Genomic DNA, 23,517 nt, shown 5'->3' with positions numbered 1-23,517 from the left:
CATAGCGCGTGTTCAAAGTTATGGTAGGTTTAGTATATGAAGATTAACGCAGGCCGAAGTAGTCAACGATAATGGTCGAAAGTTACCGAAAGTACCCCCTAAAAATGGCGCGAGTGTTCATTGCAGTCATTTAAGCGTTTATTAACTCAACAGTTGCAGCTTGGTATAAATTTATAGAATCAATAGCTGACAACCCACTATTCCTCATTCTTTATGTGGCTTATACATTATCAACTCCTTTACATTACATATTGGGCTTATTATTTATAACGTTATATACATTAACCAAATCTCATTCACGTTAAACGCAAAGCAAATCTCTACCCTCTACCCTCAAGGTAACCAAGACCACAGTTGAGGATCGAGAATGAAGAGTTACAAGATCGGATACGTTCGGCAAGTGTACGGAATCGCGAGATCGAAAGCGTATTAGTCATGGACATAAAGGTTACTAAAGCACTCTACACATAACAAAGCATAAAATAATTGATAACGGCGACGGAAGGTTAACAACAGCGCAAAAACATTCATGTAAATACATAGTGTTAAAAAGAAGATACACCATTAAACAACTCGGTATAAATTTGGTTTACAACATCATGGTGACAGCTAGACGCCCATTTTAGATTTACAGGAGGTCGGTTTTGCGCGAAGCTCGCAAAGACATTTAAGTGTTTACAGTAGCGCGCGTTCGAAGAAATCAGTAATAAGTTTATAATGAAGATTGACGCAAGTCGAAGTAGTCAATGATAGTGGTCGAAAGTTACCGAAAGTACCTTCTCAAACTCATTAATAATTCATTAAGAAAATACAAAGGAAATTAATGTTTAATGAGTGTTTGGAAATCGGATGAAACACTGCTTAGTATTTGCATCCTTAATTTCTCCTTCAAAAATGATTTTGTTTGAGAAGAAATATCAAACATTCGACACAGTGTTTCATCACCAGATGAAACACCTCGAAGTTCGTCAAAAATACTCCGCTGCGCGTCGTATTTTCAACTCTCTTCTCGGTGTTTCATCTGGTGATGAAACACTGCATCTCATGTTTGATATATTACCCGAAGGATTGCGAGGGTGTCAATTAACATTATATTGTTCACAAGTTGGCGATAGCGTGCGTTCCAAGTAATGGTGTAAGTCTCTATGAAGATTGACGCAAGTCGAAGTAGTCAATGATAGTGGTCGAAAGTTACCGAAAGGACCCCCGAAAGATGGCGAGAGTATTCATTTTGACAAAGGCATATAGCCATTTACGATAGCGCCGGTTCGTAGAAATGGTAAGTAAACATGAAGATTTAACGCAGGGCGAAGAAGTCAACGATAGTGGTCAAAAGTTGCCGAAAGTATCCCCAAAAGAAGGGGACAGTGTTCATTTCACTGAACGCAATTTTGTAAAGGTATTAAGCGTTTGCCATAGCGCGTGTTCGAAGTTATGGTAGGTTTAGTATATGAAGATTAACGCAGGCCGAAGTAGTCAACGATAATGGTCGAAAGTTACCGAAAGTACCCCCCAAAAATGGCGAGAGTGTTCATTAAGCGTTTAGGAACACGAAGATTAACGAAAGCCGAAGAAGCCGACAATAGAACGCGCAAATTACCAACACTGCCCCAAAGGTTGGCGAGAGCCCATCATATTTGTCGATCAACATTAAAGATATTTTGAATAGACCTATCCTTAATAATTTCAGAACAAAAGAAAAGCCATTGTTGCCCAGTAGCAGTCGTTTCCGTAAGAAGGAAAGTCCTCCTTCGAAAATGTTGACTGCTACTGTAGCAGAATTCTACAAAGTTTTATTTAGCTTTTACATTACTGGAAAATTATTAGATTAAGTTTCTAAAGTATTTCATCTTGATCGCTACATCTTCACTTTAGCGGTATTGTAAGACGCAGGCACTTCTTCTGATGTCCAACTTGAGAAACACGTCCTAAAACAGAAGAAAGTGCAATGTTTATCAGTAGACTGTAGAAAAGGAGAAATTTGAGTACTGGTCATTTTGTGCTCTTGTTTTTCGCGTTGGTTAGTTATGTAAGTGATTTACAGTCTAATAGCCCGCTATTTTTTGGACCGCCCCTGCTCGAACCCAGTTGTAAAAACTGGGGCTATCCAATTCTTCTCAAGAGATAACGTACCTTTCATTGTTGGTGTTGTTTCATCAGGTAGTACAGGTTCCACCAGATGACGATTTTCCAATCTTGGTACACTATAAAAGTGTAATTTGAAAAAGACCCTGAACTCAGTAAATATAACGACCAAAGTAAATGTCTGTTAGCAAAATATAAATAAAGCATCTCAATGATAAAAAATTCAGGTACTTCTCCCACACTTAACACCATTTTCGGGTTTAACCGTACTTTTTGCAATAAGCACATTAATAAGAAACTTATATTACTGATTGCCGTTTGCAATAGGGATAAATGAGTTCATTTCAGTCGTTCACTTCTTTGTTCTCTATTCTCTCACTAGCAAACGACGCCGGATACTACTCTTACAATGTTGTGCTCTTATTCTAGAGTATATCAATCCGACCTCCTCAAGCTCCTCGTGGTGTTCGATATGTAGGCCTAAGGAGAAAACCGGGGATTAATGCAAAGAAACATATCTATTATACCTGAAGCGTAGAAAACGCCTCCCCACGTGATGAACAAATTCAATCTAGAAAATAAAAAAGCTAAAGAAAAAGAAACAGGCGCTTAGAGGATGTTAGCAACAGACTTAAATTGACCTAATACAACCTATTTTGATTTGCACCGATAAGGGATATAGATAAGAAATGAAGTTTAACGCCCACTTAAAATATCTGACCATCAGCAGATATTCTTAGTGGGCCGAGACATAAAAAATCATACCAATAAAGACAAGTCGACTCTCACTGAACCCTCAAACAGCATTTTCCATGTAACAACAACTGCGCAAAATCGTAAAGTTACACTATAAATATAATAAATTCATTTCCCACGTCTCCACTTAGATATATATAAAGCGTCCAGCAAAAGCCTTGTTATAACCTGCAAAGATGTAACAGTGGAGAGTCAAGCACTTAAATAATTTCAAGGTTCAAATCTATGTTTACTAAGTGAAATATACAATTTGAATCATTACAGTTATTTTCTTTTTATGGTATCTAATAAACCAATGGTATATCAGTAATAATACTAATAACAATAACAATAATAATAATAGTAATAATTCTATTAATAGTTTATTTAACAGATCCATGAAGTGTCTCTTCCATGTCAAATGAAATTAGACGCAATTAAAAATAAATTAAATTAAAGTGAAAAAAGTTCTCTCCTCAAATGAAATGATTGTGACTGCAAATCCCATTGGCCCTAGTTAAGACCAGATATCAGGCAAAGACATTACGGAGTTCTCATATCTTCTCAAGTGGAAGCTTTCTAACGGTATATCTCATTGGTCCTAGTTAACAGCAGATTTAAGGCAAATGCAATTGGGTGTTCTTCTTCTCAGACTAGGAAGCTCCTGTCTCCCTTGCTTGCTGGGTTCGAATCCCAGTTTATCTAATTTTCATAGTAAGTAATAACTACGATAGACTGAAGTATCAGTCCAGGGGGCTCCTGTCTCCTTGCTTGCTGGGTTGGAATCCCAGTTTATCTAGTTTTAATAGTAAGTTTCATCTATTATTGACGGAAGTATCAGTCCAGAGAGCTCCTGTCTCCCTTGCTTGCTGGGTTAGAATCCCAGTTTATCTAGTTTTAATAGTAAGTTTCATCTATTATTGACTGAAGTATCAGTCCAAGGAGCTCCTATCTCCCTTGCTGGCCGGGTTGGAATCCCAGTTTATCTAGTTTTAATACTAAGTTTCATCTATTATTGACTGAAGTATCAGTCCAAGGAGCTCCTGTCTCCCTTGCTTACTGGGTTGGAATCCCAGTTTATCTAGTTTTAATAGTAAGTTTCATCTAGTATTGACTGAAGTATCAGTCCAGGGAGCTCCTGTCTCCCCTGCTTGCTGGGTTGGAATCTCAGTTTCTTTAGTTTTAATAGTAAGCTTCATCTGTTATTGACTGAAGTATCAGTCCAGGGAGCTCCTGTCTCCCTTGCTTGCTGGGTTGGAATCCCAGTTTATCTAGTTTTAATAGTAAGCTTAATCTAGCATTGACTAAAGTATCAGTCCGGTAGCTCCTGTCTCCCTTGCTTGCTGGGCTGGATTCCCAGTTGCCCTAAGTGTATATTACTTTGAAAATCAGTGATAATCTTCTTAGAGCAACAACTCTTTCCAAGAAAATCTGAAATTATACCTAAAATAACTGAGATTTTTTTTATTTAAACAACAACAACAAAAAAAATTTAAAGGCTTGAAAAAACCTGTTTCGTTACAGAAGCTGAGATATGGCATGACCTAAAGAAAAGGGTGTATGGCCTGTGCAGTATCCGAGACGCACGTGAGTGCAACGGCCATATAAATTGGGGGACCTCCGCTTGCGTCCAGACCGGGACACCTGGGCATGAGCGCTTACAACAGACTTGTTTCGTGACAGAAGCTGAGATATGGCATGACCCGATGAGCGGTACACCGCTACGGCCCGTGCAGTATCACTCGTAAAGCTCTGCACCACTGCAGAATGAGTTGATAAGCACTTGAGTGCAACGGCCGTTTTCTTATCAGGCGCCCAATACATCACCTGTCGGTCAGAGGCAACCACCCAGACCTCGGTGTAACTGATGGCTCAGTACCACTCTCCACGCGTAAGTAGACAAGCACCCTGTGGAACGCACGAAACCCTCCACCTGGCTTGAGGCCACTGTATTGGCAACAATAGGCCAACTTTGTTTTTGGAATCCCCTTTTTCTACTTACAGCTGCTACTAAATTTATTGAAAGAATTGCTGCTGCTCAAACGTAATAATACTATAAATAATAATTAAAGCTAAGATGTAATGCACTTCATTTAGTTCTAGAATTAAGGTATTAAAGGTTCCACTACATGCATAATAGACTGTCGTATCAGTCCAGGTATTACTTATCTTGCTTGCTGGGTTGGAATCCCAGTTTATCTAGTTTAAATAGTAAGTTTCATTTATTATTGACTGAAGTATCAGTGCAGGGAGCTCCTGTCTCCCTTGCTTGCTGGGTTGGAATCCCAGTTTATGTAGTTTTAATAGTAAGCTTCACCTAGCATTGACTGAAATATCAGTTCAGGGAGCTCCTGTCTCCCTTGCTTGCTGGGTTGGAATCCCAGTTTATCTAGTTTAAATAGTAAGTTTCATTTATTATTGACTGAAGTATCAGTGCAGGGAGCTCCTGTCTCCCTTGCTTGCTGGGTTCGAATCCCAGTTTATCTAGTTTTAATAGTAAGTTTCATTTATTATTGACTGAAATATCACTTCAGGGAGCTCCTGTCTCCCTTGCTTGCTGGGTTGGAATCCCAGTTTATCTAGTTTTAATAGTAATTTTCATCTATTATTGACTGAAGTACCAGTCCAGGGAGCTCCTGTCTCCCTTGCTTGCTGGGTTGGAATCCCAGTTTATCTAGTTTTAATTTTAAGTTTCATTTATTATTGACTGAAGTATCAGTCCAGGGAGCCCCTGTCTCCCTTGATTGCTGGGTTGGAATCCCAGTATATATAGTCTTAATAGTAAGTAATAAGTATGATAGACCAAAGTTTCAGTCCAGGGATCTGCTGTCTCCCTTGCTTGCTGGGTTGGAATCCCAGTTTATATAATTTTAGTAAGTAATAACTATTATACACTGAAGTATCAGTCCAGGGAGCTCCTGTCTCCCTTGCTTAGTGGGTTGGAATCCCAGTTTCTCTAATTTTAGGGTAAGTAATACCTATAAGAGACTGAAGTTTCAGTCCAGGGAGCTCCTGTCTTCCTTGCTTGCCAGGTTGGAATCCCAGTTTATATAGTCTTAATAGTAAGTAATAACTATGATAGACTAAAGTTTCAGTCCAGGGAGCTGCTGTCTCCCTTGCTTGCTGGGTTTGAATACTAGTTTCTCTAATATTAATAGTAAGTAATAACTATTATAGACTGAAGTATCAGTCCAGGGAGCTTGTTTCTCCCTTGCTTGCTGGGTTTGGATCCCAGTTGCTCCAATTTTAAAAGTAAGTAATAACTATGGTAGACTGAAGTATCAGTCCAACGAGCTCGTGTCTTCCTTGCTTGCTGGGTTCAAATCCCAGTTTCTCTAGGACTCTCTAATATCAATAGTAAGTAATAACTATAATAGACTGAAGTTTCAGTCCAGGGAGCTCCTGTCTGCCTTGCTTGCTGGGTTCGAATCCCAGTTTCTCTAATATTAATAGTAAGTAATAACTATTATAGACTGAAGTATCAGTCCAGGGAGCTTGTTTCTCCCTTGCTTGCTGGGTTTGGATCCCAGTTGCTCCAATTTTAAAAGTAAGTAATAACTATGGTAGACTGAAGTATCAGTCCAGGGAGCTCCTGTCTCCCTTGCTTGCTGGGTTGGAATCCCAGTTTCTCTAATTTTATAGTAAGTAATAACTATAATAGACTAAAGTTTCAGTCCAGGGAGCTCCTGTGTCCCTTGCTTGCTGGGTTGGAATCCCAGTTTATCTAGTTTTAATAGTAAGTTTCATCTATTATTGACTGAAGTATCAGTCCAGGGAGTTCCTGTCTCCCTTGCTTGCTGGGTTGGAATCCCAGTTTATCTAGTTTCAATAGCAAGTTTCATCTATTATTGACTGAAGTATCAGTCCAGGGAGCTGCTGTCTCCCTTGCTTGTTGGGTTGGAATCCCAATTTATCTAATTTTAATAGTAAGTAATAACTATTATAGACTGAAGTATCAGCATGAGGAGCCGCATAAAGTCCCTTTACTAATTACGCTGAGTGACGGTTGCTATGCTCAATTTCCTGTTATAATTTTACCTCCGATCTCGTGCAGGCTAGCATGGGTCAGACTGGCTGTCATCGATAGGGATTTTCACAGAGGCGATGAAACAATCCTAAATTTCGCAACTGTCTGGTAATATGGTTAAAACAGTATTAGCCGGGGTAAATATAGTCGAGCGCGGTCTATTCAACTATTCTCCGGATCGGATCATCCCAATCAAGCCATCATTGTATGGAGTATATGTGAATTCTTTTTTAGGGTATCCCGGTCGAGAATTTCTGTGTTGATTCAAACTCATTTCCCTTAGAAGCTTGTTGGTATTTGAAAGAAAATTTTAACAGATCGAACAGGTTAGCAGAGTTCCAAACTGAGATGGCTAGCCTTCCTTCGTCACATTGGTTCACTTTCAGAAGCGAGGCCATTTCAGCCTTAAATCAGTAGGTTTACCTTGCGACACATTAATTCTGTTTTTTTTTTATGACTTGCTTAATCGTAAGACACCTTGAAGGTAAGGACAATGTTCGATTTTTTTCCTTTAATTTATTTATTTCTGCCTCGAATATATCCGCGCCAAAACCTCCTAAATGCCCGCCAAATTTAATGTGGCGCGCTCGGGAGTGATCGTACAGTGTTTAGGAAGAAACAGGCCCAGCACAACTTCCACTGGAGGCACTTTTGTGTTACTGCAAGAAGTACCCTTATAAAGAAGTCGAAAAGCTTTTCTATTATTAATTTCGTGCTACATTTTCTGGATAAACAATGGAATGTGTTGAAAATTGTAGACATCCGTGTTTCATAATACACGTACACACGTAGCGGCCAAATTGCTACATATTTTATCTTTTTACCGCTGTTTTGCTTGTTGCCGAAGTTTAAATGCTACATCATGATCCAGTGCGATTTATTGTTGTCGTTACACGCTCAGATCTTTAATTTGTTTGAATTAATGAGAAAATTATCTTGTAGTCTGTAATTATGCGTAGTATTGCATTGTTGAATGCGTTCACTGCCTATGAAAACAATCGTTTTCCTAGTAGTATATCGGATAGGCCAACTGACTCCCACTGGTGGCAAATTGTGCTACAAAACCATAAATAAGGGATATTCGAAGTATAAACCTCACAAAAGCTTTTGATTTTGATCAACAACGAAATGAGTGACTAAAACGCGTTAAAAATAACACATGCTCGTGTTACAGAGAGGGGGTTGAGTGTTGCTCGTTATTTGTAAGTCTCTGAATCTTAGCAGCTTTCTTTTTCTTTTCTATAATTTTTACCGGGGAATCGAAATGAATTTTAGTTGATTGGTTGCGTTCATCGCGGTTCCCCCCTATTTGTTTTTCAAAAAAAAAAAACACCATTGCAAGAACCTGTACGGTCTCTATTATTTTTCATTAACAGCCAGAGAGCTTTAATTCACCGAAACTAAAACAGATTCATAAAATGTACATGGTTCAGGGTATTCTGTACGTGCCTTTTATGTTGGGTGTGTCGCCTGATTAAAAGCGAGCGATCGGGTGAGTCGCCTTCGCTTAGTGCAAGAAGACTTTGTAAAACGTGTATATTTAATGAATCTTTCTGTAAAGAACGAGGCGGCCTAGAAAGCTTGAAAAATAGTTTTTGAAACGTCTTGCCAAATATGTTTTTATGTTGTTTGGGGGTTGTTAAAATTGCGTTTCAACTAGACGCTGTAAAATTCGCAATTGAACTTATTCTTCGGATTCAAAACAATGACCAAAGTTCCGTCTGCACGTGTTCTTTTGGGTGAGTCGCCTGAAAAAGCAAGCGATCGGGTGTGTCGCCTTCGCTTAGTGCAAGGGAACTTGGTTTTTATTGGTTATGGCTCGCAAGTCCGTTTTGAACGAAATAAATGGTTTCAGTCATAATTAATGAACATCATATAGGTGACCTTACAAGTTTGTATTATAAGAAAAATATAAGAGCCTTTTTACGCCGCGAACAGGATGAAATAGAAAACTTCACCGGCCTTTTCTCAAAAAAAGGGAATAGTCCCGCTTTAAATTCTGCTCCCCAGAAAAAGCTACAATGAAAATTATTTAAATTTATAGTTTAAATTCCATTAAATTTTATTTAAATCGCTGCACTTCGTTCATTTGTGGTAAATAAATGCATATTGATTCTGAGGTATCCCCGGTTAGATAATTTGTGCAAAACTCCTCTACACCGCCACAAGTTTTCCGAGTGGTGCGCTGTTTCGGAGTGATTTTTATTTCACCAGGTTCTTTTCTTTAGTTGTGTACGTCTCATCAGCTCAGCTTTATTATTTCTGTAGTGTCTGCTAAAATGATCCATTGAAAGATATGTCGAATAAAGCTTCAGTAGGAGGTCACGAAAGGAGATTCGCATTTCACCTCAAGTATGGTTTCAAGCTGTCAACGGTCTATGCTTGGCTGAATTTAAACAATGGCTTCCTGGTCAGATGGGGGACAAATTTTCCCCCATATTTCGGTCGCTAAGGCTTGCGGCTCGCCATGAAAGGGAGCTCCTGTCTTCCTTGCTTGCTGGGTTGGAATCCCAGTTTCTCTAATTTTATAGTAAGTAATAACTATAATAGACTAAAGTTTCAGTCCAGGGAGCTCCTGTGTCCCTTGCTTGCTGGGTTGGAATCCCAGTTTATCTAGTTTTAATAGTAAGTTTCATCTATCATTGACTGAAGTATCAGTCCAGGGAGTTCCTGTCTCCCTTGCTTGCTGGGTTGGAATCCCAGTTTATCTAGTTTCAATAGCAAGTTTCATCTATTATTGACTGAAGTATCAGTCCAGGGAGCTGCTGTCTCCCTTGCTTGTTGGGTTGGAATCCCAATTTATCTAATTTTAATAGTAAGTAATAACTATTATAGACTGAAGTATCAGTAGAGGGAGCTCCTGTCTTCCTTGCTTGCTGGGTTTGAATCCCAGTTTCTCTAATTTTCGTAGTAAGTAATAACTATGATAGACTGAAGTATCAGTCCAGGGAGCCCCTGTCTCCCTTGCTTGCTGGGTTGGAATCCCAGTTTATCTACTGAGGTTTAATAGTAGGTTTTAACTATTACGGACTGAAGTTTCAGTCAAGGGAGCTTCTGTCTCCCTTACTTGCTGGGTTGGAAATCGAAGGTTATCTAATGTTTTTAAAATAGTAAGTTAAAAATAGTAAGTCCCATCTATCATAGACTAAGGTATCAGTCCAGGGAGGAGGATTACTTTCTGTGTGTTTTCTGTATAGTATCTGGGATAGAACCTTTGTGCAAAACCACTGCCAATGGGGAGAGTTTATTAACTTTATATAAATATTATGTATTATGTCATAGTTTAGGCAGCGCCTGTCTGCCATTTTTGCTGAGTCAGAATCCCAGTTGACCTTATAGAATCTGATGTAAATTACTTTTTATAAATATCAGAATTGTTACGTATTCTAATACTTCAAAAAAGATCCTTAGGAGCCATAATTTGTTAAGTCACTAAATAAAGATTGGGATTTGGGTTGTTACAAGCTCCAAGCTCTTACCGTTTTAAGAATATCCTGGTTAAGATGGGTCAGCACTGAACAATTAATGACTGTACTTCTGTTAGACTGTTATTAGATTGTTACCTACATGAGTGAAGAAGACAAAAACAATTAGTTGAAGCATAACAAAAACGACGAAGTCAGATATGATTTGTTGAAATACTCTTTATCTGGGAGTCAAAATTTTATTGTGATAGGTGTTTTAAATCACTGATTACCTATCACAAGTTAGATTCCCTAGCGTTAGCTGGTACATAATATTCCTAACCATGATTGCATTATCTAATTTAAAGCGAGGAAAATTACTGGCACATAATTAAGATTTTTCAAATCATTTTGTTTTGGGGGCCTGCACGTTTTAAACAACTTTAATATACCTGCACTTCTCTTAGATTGAGTTATCTACATAGAGTAAACAAAACTTACGTGCAGAGCAAAACAAAGTACCCAATAAAAAAGGAAGCTAACTCTCTCTCTCGGTGATTCACGCATAGCCCAAGTATTTAAACCATGGCTTCTTCTTGGTGTTATGTACTACCCGAAAGTGACTGAAATCCTCAGAGGGGGGTGCTCTTGGGAGTTCTTGGTAGGAGTGTGCCCCCAGTTCTCTAAGTCGTGACTGTTTTTAGACCAAAAAGGTGCAAAAACCAGTAATGCTCGTAAAACTAATTAAAGTTTGTATTCAATTGTTCAGAAAGCTGCTGCCTCCCAATTCTTTGCTGAGTATGAATAACAGTTGAGCTGATGTATATTTCCTTATATAATCAGACTTTGCATGTTATAGTTCAGGGAGAATGTGTATCCCATTTCTTTGCTGGGTTCGAATCCCAGTTGACCCCTAAGTATATATTATTGTTAAATCAAAGTTTTTATGTAAAAGTTAGAATATATCATAGGGCATCAAACATAATGCACTTGCATCCTAATTGTTGCTCTGACAGGTTTAAAACTGGAGTATTCCTTTGTATTTTTGAGAGGGGCAGCATTATGTCTTATGCCATTAATATTATCATGCAGTTTGAATTTTACAGTGTAGTTTGTTTTGACCTTGCATTCTGGTATCTTCTACACTTTGTTGCTATCTAGACTGCTTAAAGGAACAGTATCCCATTATTGCGCATGTACCAAACTTTGATTTTTGGAGAGGATGTTGCAAAATCAAAAGATGCGAGGAGATTAAGAGAACCTTGAAAAATCCGTTTGTATCGCGCTTGGCAGAGTCCAATACTACACTAAAACTTCTCAGGATTACAGATCAATGATATATTGTTCCCGTTAAGTTTCGATTTGGGCGAAATCTGGATTTTTTGGGGTTACTTTTACTGCCGTTGGCCGGAGGACCACATGATGGGAAGTGCTTTGGTGCCGATTGAAGGCTTATTTCTCCTGCTAGCTTCCATACAAGCTCAGATAATTATGAAAGGAATACACAGAAATGAAACAGCAACAATAAAGACTATAAGAAAGAAAACATTGAGACATTGATGTGACTGAGGAGATCTTGTGGAGGGGAGCTTCGTGAAGCAGAATGTTTTGTAACGACGCATTAGTAAACTTTTCAATAAACCTCCCTACGGCCGACAAAATCAAACACACAGGCGCTATATGTTTAGAAAAATTAGTGGCATGAAATCATAATATAATATTTGACTAACCTCTGCGATGATTCATAGCATTGAGATTACATTTTTATTTATGTCTTTCAAACGTTTCAGGCCATAGTTATTTCAGGCTAAAACGCAAACAAATCTGGCGATTATTAATTACTGGACTTGGAAAAATTGACCTCTGACACCAGTTTCACATCAGAAAAGCCGTTTTTAAAGTGAGCGGAACGAGATTTTCGGGTCGCGAGGCGGCCCTGCAAGCGATAAAATCGGGACGAGTCTTCGTCTGCCACGAGTCAAATTTTAAATAAGACGAAAGACTTCTTCGAAAGTCTAAAATATTACTTGAGAATATAAACAACAAATCTCCGTCGGCGGTGGGTCCAGAAGGAAATCTTGTCGCGTCAATATGACAGTTCTATTGTCTTTTGAAAAAAGAAACAGATGACGCTCGCGCGTGCGCATGATCGGGACACTGTCCCTTTAATGTATATAAACAGAATAAAATTATTTTAATATTGTATTTACCTTTCTGTTTCTTGTTGGTCAAATCTTTTAAATTGTGCCTCTGACCTCTTGGTATATCTCTAGGTGATAACGAAATGAACTTAATTAACTTACGGTCTCATACTTTCAGGAAAATAAAACTGAAGCCCTTGTAATTTCGAAAAGCCTCAAGTTCCCCTAGGATGACCGAACAGATACAAATTTTATAGCCCCGCTTAGAATGCACTTCTAGAGATTTAAAAGTACTGTAGTCTACAAGGTTCTCGTTAAGTGCCGGCAGCCGGCTAAAAACTGGCTTCTTCGAGTTTTGAGCCGCCTACTTTTTGGGGAACTACAGGAAGGTGCGAAAGATAAAGCCTGAAATCACCACCTAGTTTTACATCCTAGCCATCAACTCGATAATGAGAATTCTTTCATAATTTCAATGCAATTAGGAGGAAATCCGAATCCTTGTTGGGTGCCCCGTGTAAATATATACCTTTATGTCTGTCCTGACCTTCTAATTCTATTGACTTCTTTGGTATTTTGGTTTTTATACTGCAGAGTCCTTTCTTGAAATTTTTTTAGGTACTATTAAGCTTAAATTAGGTTTGCACTGCTACACTGCTGACTGACTCTGTGAGCGATGGAAGATCCATCCACGCCGCCATATTGGCCGGGATACCAGTAGACCCTGGGACGAGGATTCCTTCGTGGTTTATACCACAGGCTACCCACACAATCTGCTTTTTGGTAAATGAGTTCTTTACAGTAAGCTACAGTCTTGAGTAGCAATATATCGCCAACTATGTATACAGGGGCGGATCTAGGGGGAGGGTGCAGAGGGTGCGCATCCCCCCCCCCCCCGAGATGACCTGCGGTTTTCTAATACAACTGGTATTCTGCCAAAAAAAACTATGTGGTTTATTGGTGTTGAAGCAGAGCAAGAGACGAGTGCACCCCCTCCTAAAAAAAATCCTGGATCCGCCCCTGGTATATAGATTAATGTTAAATAAACAGTGTACTACCTTACCTAATGTAAATTGTTGTCTTTTTGCCTTCAAAAAGGTATTTTCAGCGATTTTGACTGATTTTGAGTTTGCCAGAATGACTGCGTAAAAAGTAAAGACGAAAAGAATTACCAAATGAGCCATCTTGCAAAGTCTGTCGTCTGAACTTTTGAGTAATCAGTTCACAAAGTCCCTAACAAAAGATCGCGATCGGAATTGTTACAAATACTTACCGTTATAAAAATCGTCCGATTTAGTTCAGTCCGCACTTAACAATTAATGATTGTACTTCTGTTACGGATTGTTCGCCTACATGAGTGAACAAGACAAAAACAGTCAGGAGTTGTAGCATAACAAAGAACTCTTTCAAGAAGAAGTTGGATACACAGTGGATACGATTTGTTTGAAATACTCTTCATCTGGCAGCCAAAATTTTATCGTAATAGGTTTTTGAAATCAGTGATTACCTAACACAAGCCGTGTTTCCTTAGCTAGTACATAATTCCTAACCATTATTGATTATCTAACTCAAAGCGAGGAAATTTGTTTTTGTCTTATGTGTTGGACTGAGAAAGATATATAGTCGTAAATTCATTGAAGTAAGTTGTAATTTGATTTCAAGGAAAGAGAAAGATGGTGGTAAGTTAAGGGCCAGAGTCGGAGGTGTTGTTACAGCAGGCACTTGCGTTTTAGAATCATTTCGTTTTCGGTCCGCGCGTTTTCCCGTGTAGCCCTAGTATGTAAACCGTGACCGTTTTTTGCATTATTTACTACTTGAAGAAAATCTCTTGGGAGGGGGGGGGGGGGGGGGGGAGGGGGGAGGTTGCTCCTGGGATTTCTTGTTGGGGGTTCGAGCCGCCCTCTTCTTTAACTCCTGGCCTTATATTACTGACCAAAAAAATGACATTTTCCACGCCTTTTTTTAGTCCTGGCCTCTAGGCAGAAATTATGTCAAAGAATAAGCAAATATTTCCTTTTCTTTCTTATTCATTAATTTGGAATTGAAACGACAAATACGTTCTTATACGGCGTTTTCTCCCTCGAAAACCATACCAAATTTCAAACCAAAATGAGCAAAGTGTATACCCGTTTTTAGACCGAAAAAGCGCAAAGACCATATCCTTTGTGGGGGCACATACCTATGTGGCTTACTGTGACGGTATTTAAGGGAATATTCCCCGGGAGAGAATCCAAGTATCTTAAAAATTATGTCCGCGGGCCTGAGTGCCCTCTAAATGTTTGATTTGTCCGAGACATGCACTTTGAAAAGGAAAGAATTGATTTGAAGGGATGATACTTGACCAAACAGTACAAAGGTAAATACAAATTTGGACGACTCTCCAACGAAAAAGAAATGATTTTCATTTTAGCAAATGGTTGCAGACTAAGAAGAGAACTTGTCACAATGTAATTTCTGCTCTTTATTCTCCAACACCCATGTCCCATTTTGCTCTTTTGTGTTTAACTTTCAAAAAACATTGAAGTAAATATATAGGTAATAACAACTTTATATAAAGCAGTTTATTTGCTTATAGGGATAATGCTAGTAAAACTAATTAGTATATTGTCAAATGTAAAATCGCTCAGGAGCAAATATTGTCCGGAGAAAATCAATCATACTTCAACTCTGTACCGGGTCTAACATAACTAAGTTATAGTGACCTCAGGTATCCTACAAAAATACTGACAAGTTTCCTATCACCATATTAAAACCACTTTTTTCCTTCTGTTAGTTTGCGATTGTCCTGGTTAAGGTGACTTTTTACTTGGATAGTTACCTCTACAAATCTCTTGCTGTTTTTATATCATAAACTGATAACTCTCTTCGTTACGTTCCTCATCACTCAACCATGCACTGATCATGAATGTTACTTCTCAAAACTGAGGGAAAAGAAAAAGGAAAAACATACAACTGTCGATTAAAATAAAACACTCTGAAAGGTTTCAGTTGAGAAAGAAGTTCACAGTCTAAATAGTGTGCACCTGGCAGCTCTTTGACAATTCGTTCAGACAAGAGAAAGGCAAGAGATATAGCAATAGCTGTAGCACTTACACTTTTAAATCAGTTCCATATTGATTCGCGAGTTGAATGTCTTCACTGTGTTGTTGGTACAGTTCTGATGTTATGCCATGCACCTTGCAATAGAGACGTGAACAGTTTCAGCAGCAGTAACTTTCATCAGGTATCGTTAAACACAAGCGATCCACGATCGTTCAGGAGAGACTAGCTCGAAACTACGATGCCGTTAAGAAATTTCAAAAATCATTTTGGGGTTATTTGCGCATGGGTGAATATAGATGACTCATTATTCTATTTTGGTTCTCGTAAGAAAATAATAAGAATCTAATGTATGTATTCAAAACACCTGTGAAGTATAATGATTTACATATTTGTTCCTTTTTTAGCGTAACGGATTGCGATCAGAACTATATGCAAATGATAAACCTTAAGAAACTTCTCGGGTGTTGGCCATTTCAAATCATTCAAAATTTTCGTAATAGTTCCAGGAGTTGTGCCATATTCATTTTTAACAAAACGTGCCCATCGTCTCTGCGCACTCTCAACAGGGGCACCCAACGAGAATATAGTTTAAAACCACTTAAACATAGCATTGTTAACCGTATTTTAGTATTTAAACGGTAGATATAGGCATATTTTTATCCCCTAAAAATTTTTCATCTGTTCGGATTTCCTAGCTGAACGTCTAGTGATCCGAAAATTATAGGGATCAAAACTTACCTTTTCGAAAATTTCAGCCAGAAAAAATGCTCCCGAAAATTCTAGGTGACCTTTTAAAGGTAAAAATCCTTTAAAAATGGGCAAATATACCATTTTTTAGATGTTCGAAAATCCTAGGAAAGGCAGGCAAGCAAGAAATTTTACAACAAATGTTCCGAAAATTCTAGATCTCAAATCGTCTTCCGAACAGATATTTTCCGAAAATTGTCGTTGGGTGCCCCTGTCTCAATGCCCTTGAATGATCATTTTTGTCCACCTAAAAGTTTTTAAAGTTTGTATTCTCGCTTTTTCGCACTTTTAGCTTTAGTCGTGACGAGCCGGTACAAAACAGGCTATTGTAGTCGTCGCATATTCATTGGTTTTGTCAAACTGATGGTGGTGATGAACATCACTAGGCGATCAAATGTTAGGAGTCAAAATGGTTCCTGTGCTAGCAATTCTTTAACGCTAGTTTTCCGTAACTTTCTTCGCTTTTATTGTCTACTGATAAGTTTTGAAAGTTTGTATGTTTCTTTCCTGGTACTTTTAAATTTAGTCAGGGGCTAGCTTGTGGTAATTCACACGGCTATAGGCCTTTTTAAAAAATAACATAATACTCTTTGTTTTCCCTCCAAAATTTTGCAATAGCATTGTTTTCAATTTCTCTTGGGGCGAAAGACCTATTGTCTACTCATTCACTAGCCAGTTTTGTCGAGTTTTAATCAAGTCGGCATTTTTTTTCTCTGAATGCATCTAATTCAAGCGTTAGTCTAATTTTTGATTGGTGAACTGAGTGCTGTTTTTCTCAATGCATTATCGAGTCCCATGCTTATCCACAGTATACTGTTTTCAACCAAGAGCTACGTTACGTAATTGAGTGAGTCGGCAATCTGTTTTCTTTGAATGTGACCAATCTATGCGTTGATTGCCTATTGCTGAACATACAGCGCGTGCTTTTCTCACATTTAGTTTCAAGAAAAGATTTGCCAAAAACATTTCTCGTACTGGTTGAATTTTAATCGAGCGACCGTATAAATGGAGACACCAATTTCCACTTGATTTAACTGTGTCTAAAGCCAGAAACCTTCGTATCTTGCATTGCCTTCGGAGCAGTGAATACCAAACTCAGCTAGCCGATCTCTGGTCTGGAATGAAAGTCAAGATTCTCTTTTACCTCCTCGAAAATAGCGGGTTTGTCCTTAGTTCAACTTTAACTTTTGGTTACGCTATCGTTTGCTTTTTTTTTTCTGTAAAAATTTGTAAGTCAATTTAAAGAAACGGTGATAAGAGTCCAAATTTATTTAACGGTTTTTGCCAGTTATTTTTGCTGCAGAAAGAAATTATTCTTTTTAGTAGACTTTAAATAACGGATCAGTTATGTCATAATTCTTTCCTCTGTGTGTTATTGTCGCCCGAAGTTACCTGTGAACATGCATAGTCCCCTCGTTATGTTGGTTCGACGAATGTTGAACTGGAGGGACAAAAAAGTAATAAAGGTTACGTGTAGTCAACAAGATAAACGCGAGTTGCGATTGTTAAGGTCAAATAGACCTATTTTGTTGATGTTTATGAGCTTTTATGTAGTTAGAATTTTTCGCTTTAATTAAAGAAGTGTTCACTTCCGTAGACTACACTTATAACATAAACTTCAAACGTTGGACAGTTTTTTGCTACTCTGACTCATAGTATATGCTTTTATATTTGATTAACCGCGACATTTATGTACGATTTAAAGGTATAGATTATGCAGTTGTTTTATGCCGCACAAACGCGATGCCAACAACCCAACTGTTGGCAATTTTGACGTAGAGTGCTTAGCTTGCACCGGGAGAGAATTACAATGCTTCCCGGGACGGTTCAAGCTGACATAAGATAACAGTCGACAGAGGGGCAAGACAGGTGTGAATAAAACGGAAGGTAACGAGAAACCAGTTAAACAAGAAAATAAGGTTAATTCGGAGTGCAATTCTTAACACGTAAGTACGGTATAGTATTTACAACAACAAATGACACTTTCCATTCTTTAACAGGTACTGCTTGACCACAAAGAAAACCTGAAAGATTTGCCTTGCAAGAAAGTCTTCAAAATAACAATAAAACTACTGCCACTGTCCTTAACAAGGATATGCAGCCAACTCATTTGTGTGTCTGTCATTTATTCAGTATATACCAAACCTATGGTAAGTTCATTTTTTGCACAGCTTACAGTCGTTTGGTCGGGTCTTCATGCAATTTCCATTGTTTTGAATAGGTTATTATTTTAAATAAAGTTGAACACTTGGTCGTTGAGGTGGAACAGAAGATCATTATTACAACTAATAACCTACTTTTTCAATTCAGTGACCATAATAATAACCTGCGGGTTCTAAAACTATGGAAAAGTAAGCCCTTGGTTATTATTTTTAATGAGCTGTATTTCTTTTCTTGTTGCATCTTACTTTCCAAAAATTTTGATGCGTGTTTTTAGCTCCTCTGACAGTTCACCTTCTGAGCGTCAGATTTCACGTGTAGTTTCACGTGACCTTTGACGACCTTTGTTGTAAACAAACCCGCAAAGTTCGGACATTCGTTCTCTGCCATATACTAAACTTGTACGAACTACACTCGCTATTTCAAGTTTGCGTTAGTTTATAAATGTTATTTCCCTTTCGCTGTTTGAGACTCGAAACGTTTAAGGTTCAAAAATGTCTGAGCAGAAGAATAAGAGCGATTTTAAGGCCAAGAACATGGCAGAAGTTACGTGTTAACATTGGTACGGAAGCCCAGGGGGGCCAGATAGTGATTTCGTTTTTATTTTTCACTTTCCGGTTTTTATTTTTTACGTTTCCGTTTTTGTTTTTTACTTTTCAGATTTTGTTTTAAACGTTTTGATTTTCACTTCGTCATTTTGCTTTTGGGTTTTTGTTTTGATTTTGATTTTTTAATTTTCCGTTTTTGTTTTAAACTTTTTGATTTTCACTTAGCAATTTTAATCTATATTATGAAAACCAAAACCAAAACCTTATTAGACCCTATAACATTTGAAAACGAAAACCAAAAACACAAAAACCAAAACCAAAACCGACTGCGTAGACCATCGTACTTTGCTGGAGGATCAATATGGCGGATCAAGGTGTCCATTCGGCGGAGTGCGGCTTTGTTGACGATGTTAGCCCAGGTAAATTATCTGATTTTACCTCCATTGATTGCTCTGAATCATAAATTGTATCTGTTTTCAACGCATCTTTTAATTTTTCTATTAAAGCTATGGAAATCGCGTTAATCGACTGGATCAGAAACCGATGCTACAATTGTGGAATATGTTAGACGGGATTTTGGCGTGGATTGGAGGTACCAACGTGGTGTAAGCTATTGCAGATTTGTCAAGCTTTCATTTACACTGGATCGTAATCGCGTAGACAGTGAATATCGAGAGGAATAAAATCTTTGAGCATGATGGAAGGATAAAAGTATGGCCATTGAGTTTTTAACACGTGTCGGCTCTCAATCATATAACATCAATATCAACGGCTCAAAACAATTCTTATGGATAAAACCTAGTTGAAACTGCTAAGTTTTATGTAGAAGTAATGAACAGTAAGCGACAAAAAGAGGGGAAATTTGGTCACGCGGTATACAAATGCACGTTTACCGTTTGTCTTAGAGGTCACTGTTCATTTATTGTTGTTCTTGTAACTCGTGTTCCATCGAAGCACTTACATTTATTACGTCCGTGCGTTCCATAATTTTAAGGAGAGTTGAAAACTGGAGAACCAGAAAAACTGACCTCCAGTCTCTGAGCAAGGGAAGGAACCATCAAACTTAACCCACGCCAGGATTTGAACCCGAGCTACATTTTTGGCAAGCGAGTTCTCTCTCTGCGTCTCCCTTGCTCGGAGTAGTATAAAAGTACCATGTAAAGGCAAGACAGTGAATTATTGTACTCTTATGCCTTTACCGTGACAAATCAGATGATAGATTTATAGATTTGTCACTCGTGTAATCATGCATGGACCTTCTTTTAACTGTGTCTATACAGAAAGCATATAACTGGAAAGTAGGCAAACAACTAATAATCAGGGGCACCCAACGAGAATATAGTTCAAAACCACTTAAACATAGCATTGTTAAGCGTATTTTAGTATTTAAACGGTAGATATAGGCATATTTTTATCCCCTAACAATTTTTCATCTGTTCGGATTTCCTAGCTGAACGTCTAGTGATCCGAAAATTATAGGGATCAAAACTTGCCTTTCGAAAATTCAAGCCAGAAAAGAGGCTCCCTAAAATTCTAGGTGACCTTTTTAGGGTAAAAAAAAATCCGTTTAAAATGGGCAATTATACCATTTTTTTGATGTTCGAAAATCCTAGGACAGGCAGGCAAGCAAGAAATTTTACAACAAATGTTCCGAAAATTCTAGATCTCAAATCGTCTTCCGAACAGATATTTTCCAAAAATTGACGTTGGGTGCCTCTGAATAATCACCAGGACCTGAACAATCGATGAAGTCGATAATCGATGATAATCGATAACAATCGATGACAATCGATATCAATTAATCGATTGATATTGATAATCGATGGACAATCGATCACGAAAATTATTGTGATTATTGATTATCATCGATTATCAATATCAATCGATAATCGATGGGAATCGATCAATTAACATAATAGATTGTTATTAATATGCAATATCAATCGATTACCTATTCAGTCAAACATTTCAATTGTCAATTTCACGAGTACTAATTAAGTTACACATTTTGATATCATTGCTTTTTATTTAAGTAAAAACTAGCGAGTAGCAATGCGTAAACTTGTTTATTCGCCCACACGTTTCGCGCGAGTTTAAAATTCATAGAAACGTACTACGGATTGGCAAATTAGGCAAGGTGTAAAATATTTTATGCGTGATGTGGGCGTCTGCACAGACATATAAAGAAAGAATAAGAAAAAAAAAAACAGTCAGGGCTTAATCGTCTTTGAACGACGACTGCGGCCCAGGTCAGTTGAATCTTTGCAATGAACTCCAAGCTAAATCGATCAAGTTTGTTCTACTGATAACGACATATGTTAATTGACTTAATTTATATTTGTGCTGTTTTTCACAGAGCCACATCGATGAACAATTTTCAAACTTTGCTACTGAGGTTTAAAAATAATATACGATCTGTGTACACTCCCGCGATACCTGAAGATACGGAGACATGAATTTAGTGCCAATCGATGTCAATCGATGAAGTTCGCGACCACCTAAGTGTGATTATCGATTGATCATCGATTGGCCGATGCTAATCGATGCTAATCAACAGTAATTAATCGATTGTCATCGATTGATCGATTGATTTTCCGATCATCGATTTTCATCGATTGTTCAGGTCCTGGAATAATGGCTCACCGAAACGGCATTCAGAATTTCTCTTTGTGACACCTGAACATGGCGTTTAATATTGAGGGCCTTCAAACGCCTGTTTAATGTACGTACACTGCAGTGAAAAAAACGGAAACTTTGTTAGTCCATGACAAAAAATAGTGTCTCTCGTCCGGATTTCTGTAAAAGATACACCGCAGGAGGACGTTTTTTGTTGTTGTTATTTCGGTTATTGTCAATGCTTTCTTAGAAATTATGTTACCCCATGAAGAGTTACGTGACTACCCAGAATGTACGCAGTGATGAGTGACAAATCTATAAATCTATGATCTGATAAGTCAAGGTACAGGCATAATAGTATAATAATTCACTGTCTTGCCTTTGCATGGTACTTTTATACTACTCCGAGCAAGGGAGACGCAGACAGAATCGCTTGCCACCAACGTAGCTCGGGTTCAAATCCTGGCGTGGGTTAAGTTTGATGGTTCCTTCCCTTGCTCAGAGACTGGAGGTCAGTTTTTCTGGTTCTCCAGTTTTCAACTCTCCTTAAAATTATGGAACGCACGGACGTAATAAATGTAAGTGCTTCGATGGAACATGAGTTACAAGAACAACAATAAATGAACAGTGACCTCTAAGACAAACGGTAAACGTGCATTTGTATACCGCATGACCAAATTTCCCCTCTTTTTGTCGCTTACTGTTCATTACTTCTACATAAAACTTAGCAGTTTCACCTAGGTTTTATCCATAAGAATTGTTTTGAGCCGTTGATATTGTTGTGATATGATTGAGAGCCGACACGTGTTAAAAACTCAATGGCCATACTTTTATCCTTCCCTTATGCTCAAAGATATTATTCCTCTCGATATTCACAGTCTACGCGATTACGATCCAGTGTATATGAAAGCTTGACAAATGTGCGATAGCTTACACCACGTTGGTACCTCCAATTCACGCCAAAATCCCGTCTAACATATTCCACAATTGTAGCATTGGTCTTGGACTTTCTGATCCAGTCGATTAATCCTGTATGGAGGCCAATTTTTCCTGTGGGGAGGGGGTCTGTGTACAGGCTATTTTGACCTTTCCTAGAAAAAAAAATGAAAACGAAGCAAAACAACTTCCAGGAAATTTTACAGAAGTTTGAATGTTTCATTTACATGAAATCAGTTTATTAAGTAAAACATATTACAGTCTTTGCGACTCAACAACATAGCGATTTCTTTCAAAGTCAATACCAGTGTTTTTGTTACTCTTCGGGAAATAGTTTTTGTTTACATCATGCCAGGCATGATTACATTAATGCAAAGCACATATAAATTGAACGCAGAACATGCTGTGAGTATCTATTTTCCAAGAATTTTGAGGTTTTTACTTCTCATAGATGCTTTCTTTATGCAAGCTAGCAACTAAATCGCCACTGAATTTTTGATTTTATGATGATGATTACTCAATCAATCAATCAATCAATTTATTAACGTCAATCAGGAGCCGATTACTGAGTAAAGTTGTTGGCCAATTTCTCTCTTTCTTTGCCATTTTTTTCTCACTACAGAAATATGCGGGCGTTCGCGACAACACATTAATTTCGCGGGAAAGCCTGTTCTCAAAATAATTCTTTACGGGAATCGGTTGACTCAAGGGTACAGCACGTATGGAGGCTCCAAGTAATCGGCTCCTGCGTCAATACGTGGGATGGGGTTGCCCCGATCATCCGAGCCAGAGGCTCATGTATAAAACGCATGACAATAAAAATACTAAGTCAATAAATATACAATGCACTTGAATAAAAAAATAATTTAAAATAATTTAAAAAGATCATAAATGTATGAAAACAAATAGCTTTGTGCATTCACGGATATATTATTGTTACACTCACCCGAATCCCACTGAATTAATTAAAAACTAAAAACGGTAAGAAAAAGTTTAAAACCGTAAGGAAAAAAAAACAAAAAAAAACAGATATAGTAAAACCGTAAGATATACAAAAATTACATTTACAACTGGCTCTT

General features: G+C 38.0%; 1 long non-coding RNA gene across 1 annotated transcript; it reads right to left on the bottom strand.

The window, feature by feature from the left end:
- Positions 1 to 1,065: 1,065 nt before the first annotated feature.
- On the bottom strand, positions 1,066 to 13,091 carry LOC140940864 (uncharacterized). The gene is made up of 6 exons (XR_012166375.1): positions 12,919 to 13,091; positions 12,462 to 12,520; positions 10,327 to 10,410; positions 2,613 to 2,672; positions 2,134 to 2,204; positions 1,066 to 1,928 (listed from the first exon to the last, which is right to left on the bottom strand). It is a non-coding gene; the product is annotated as an uncharacterized lncRNA (long non-coding RNA).
- Positions 13,092 to 23,517: the final 10,426 nt, after the last annotated feature.

This window comes from Porites lutea, chromosome 6 (genome assembly GCF_958299795.1).
Source record: "Porites lutea chromosome 6, jaPorLute2.1, whole genome shotgun sequence".
In the NCBI taxonomy this organism is placed as follows: Eukaryota; Metazoa; Cnidaria; class Anthozoa; order Scleractinia; family Poritidae; genus Porites; species Porites lutea.
This window is presented reverse-complemented; position numbering and strand designations above follow the sequence as displayed.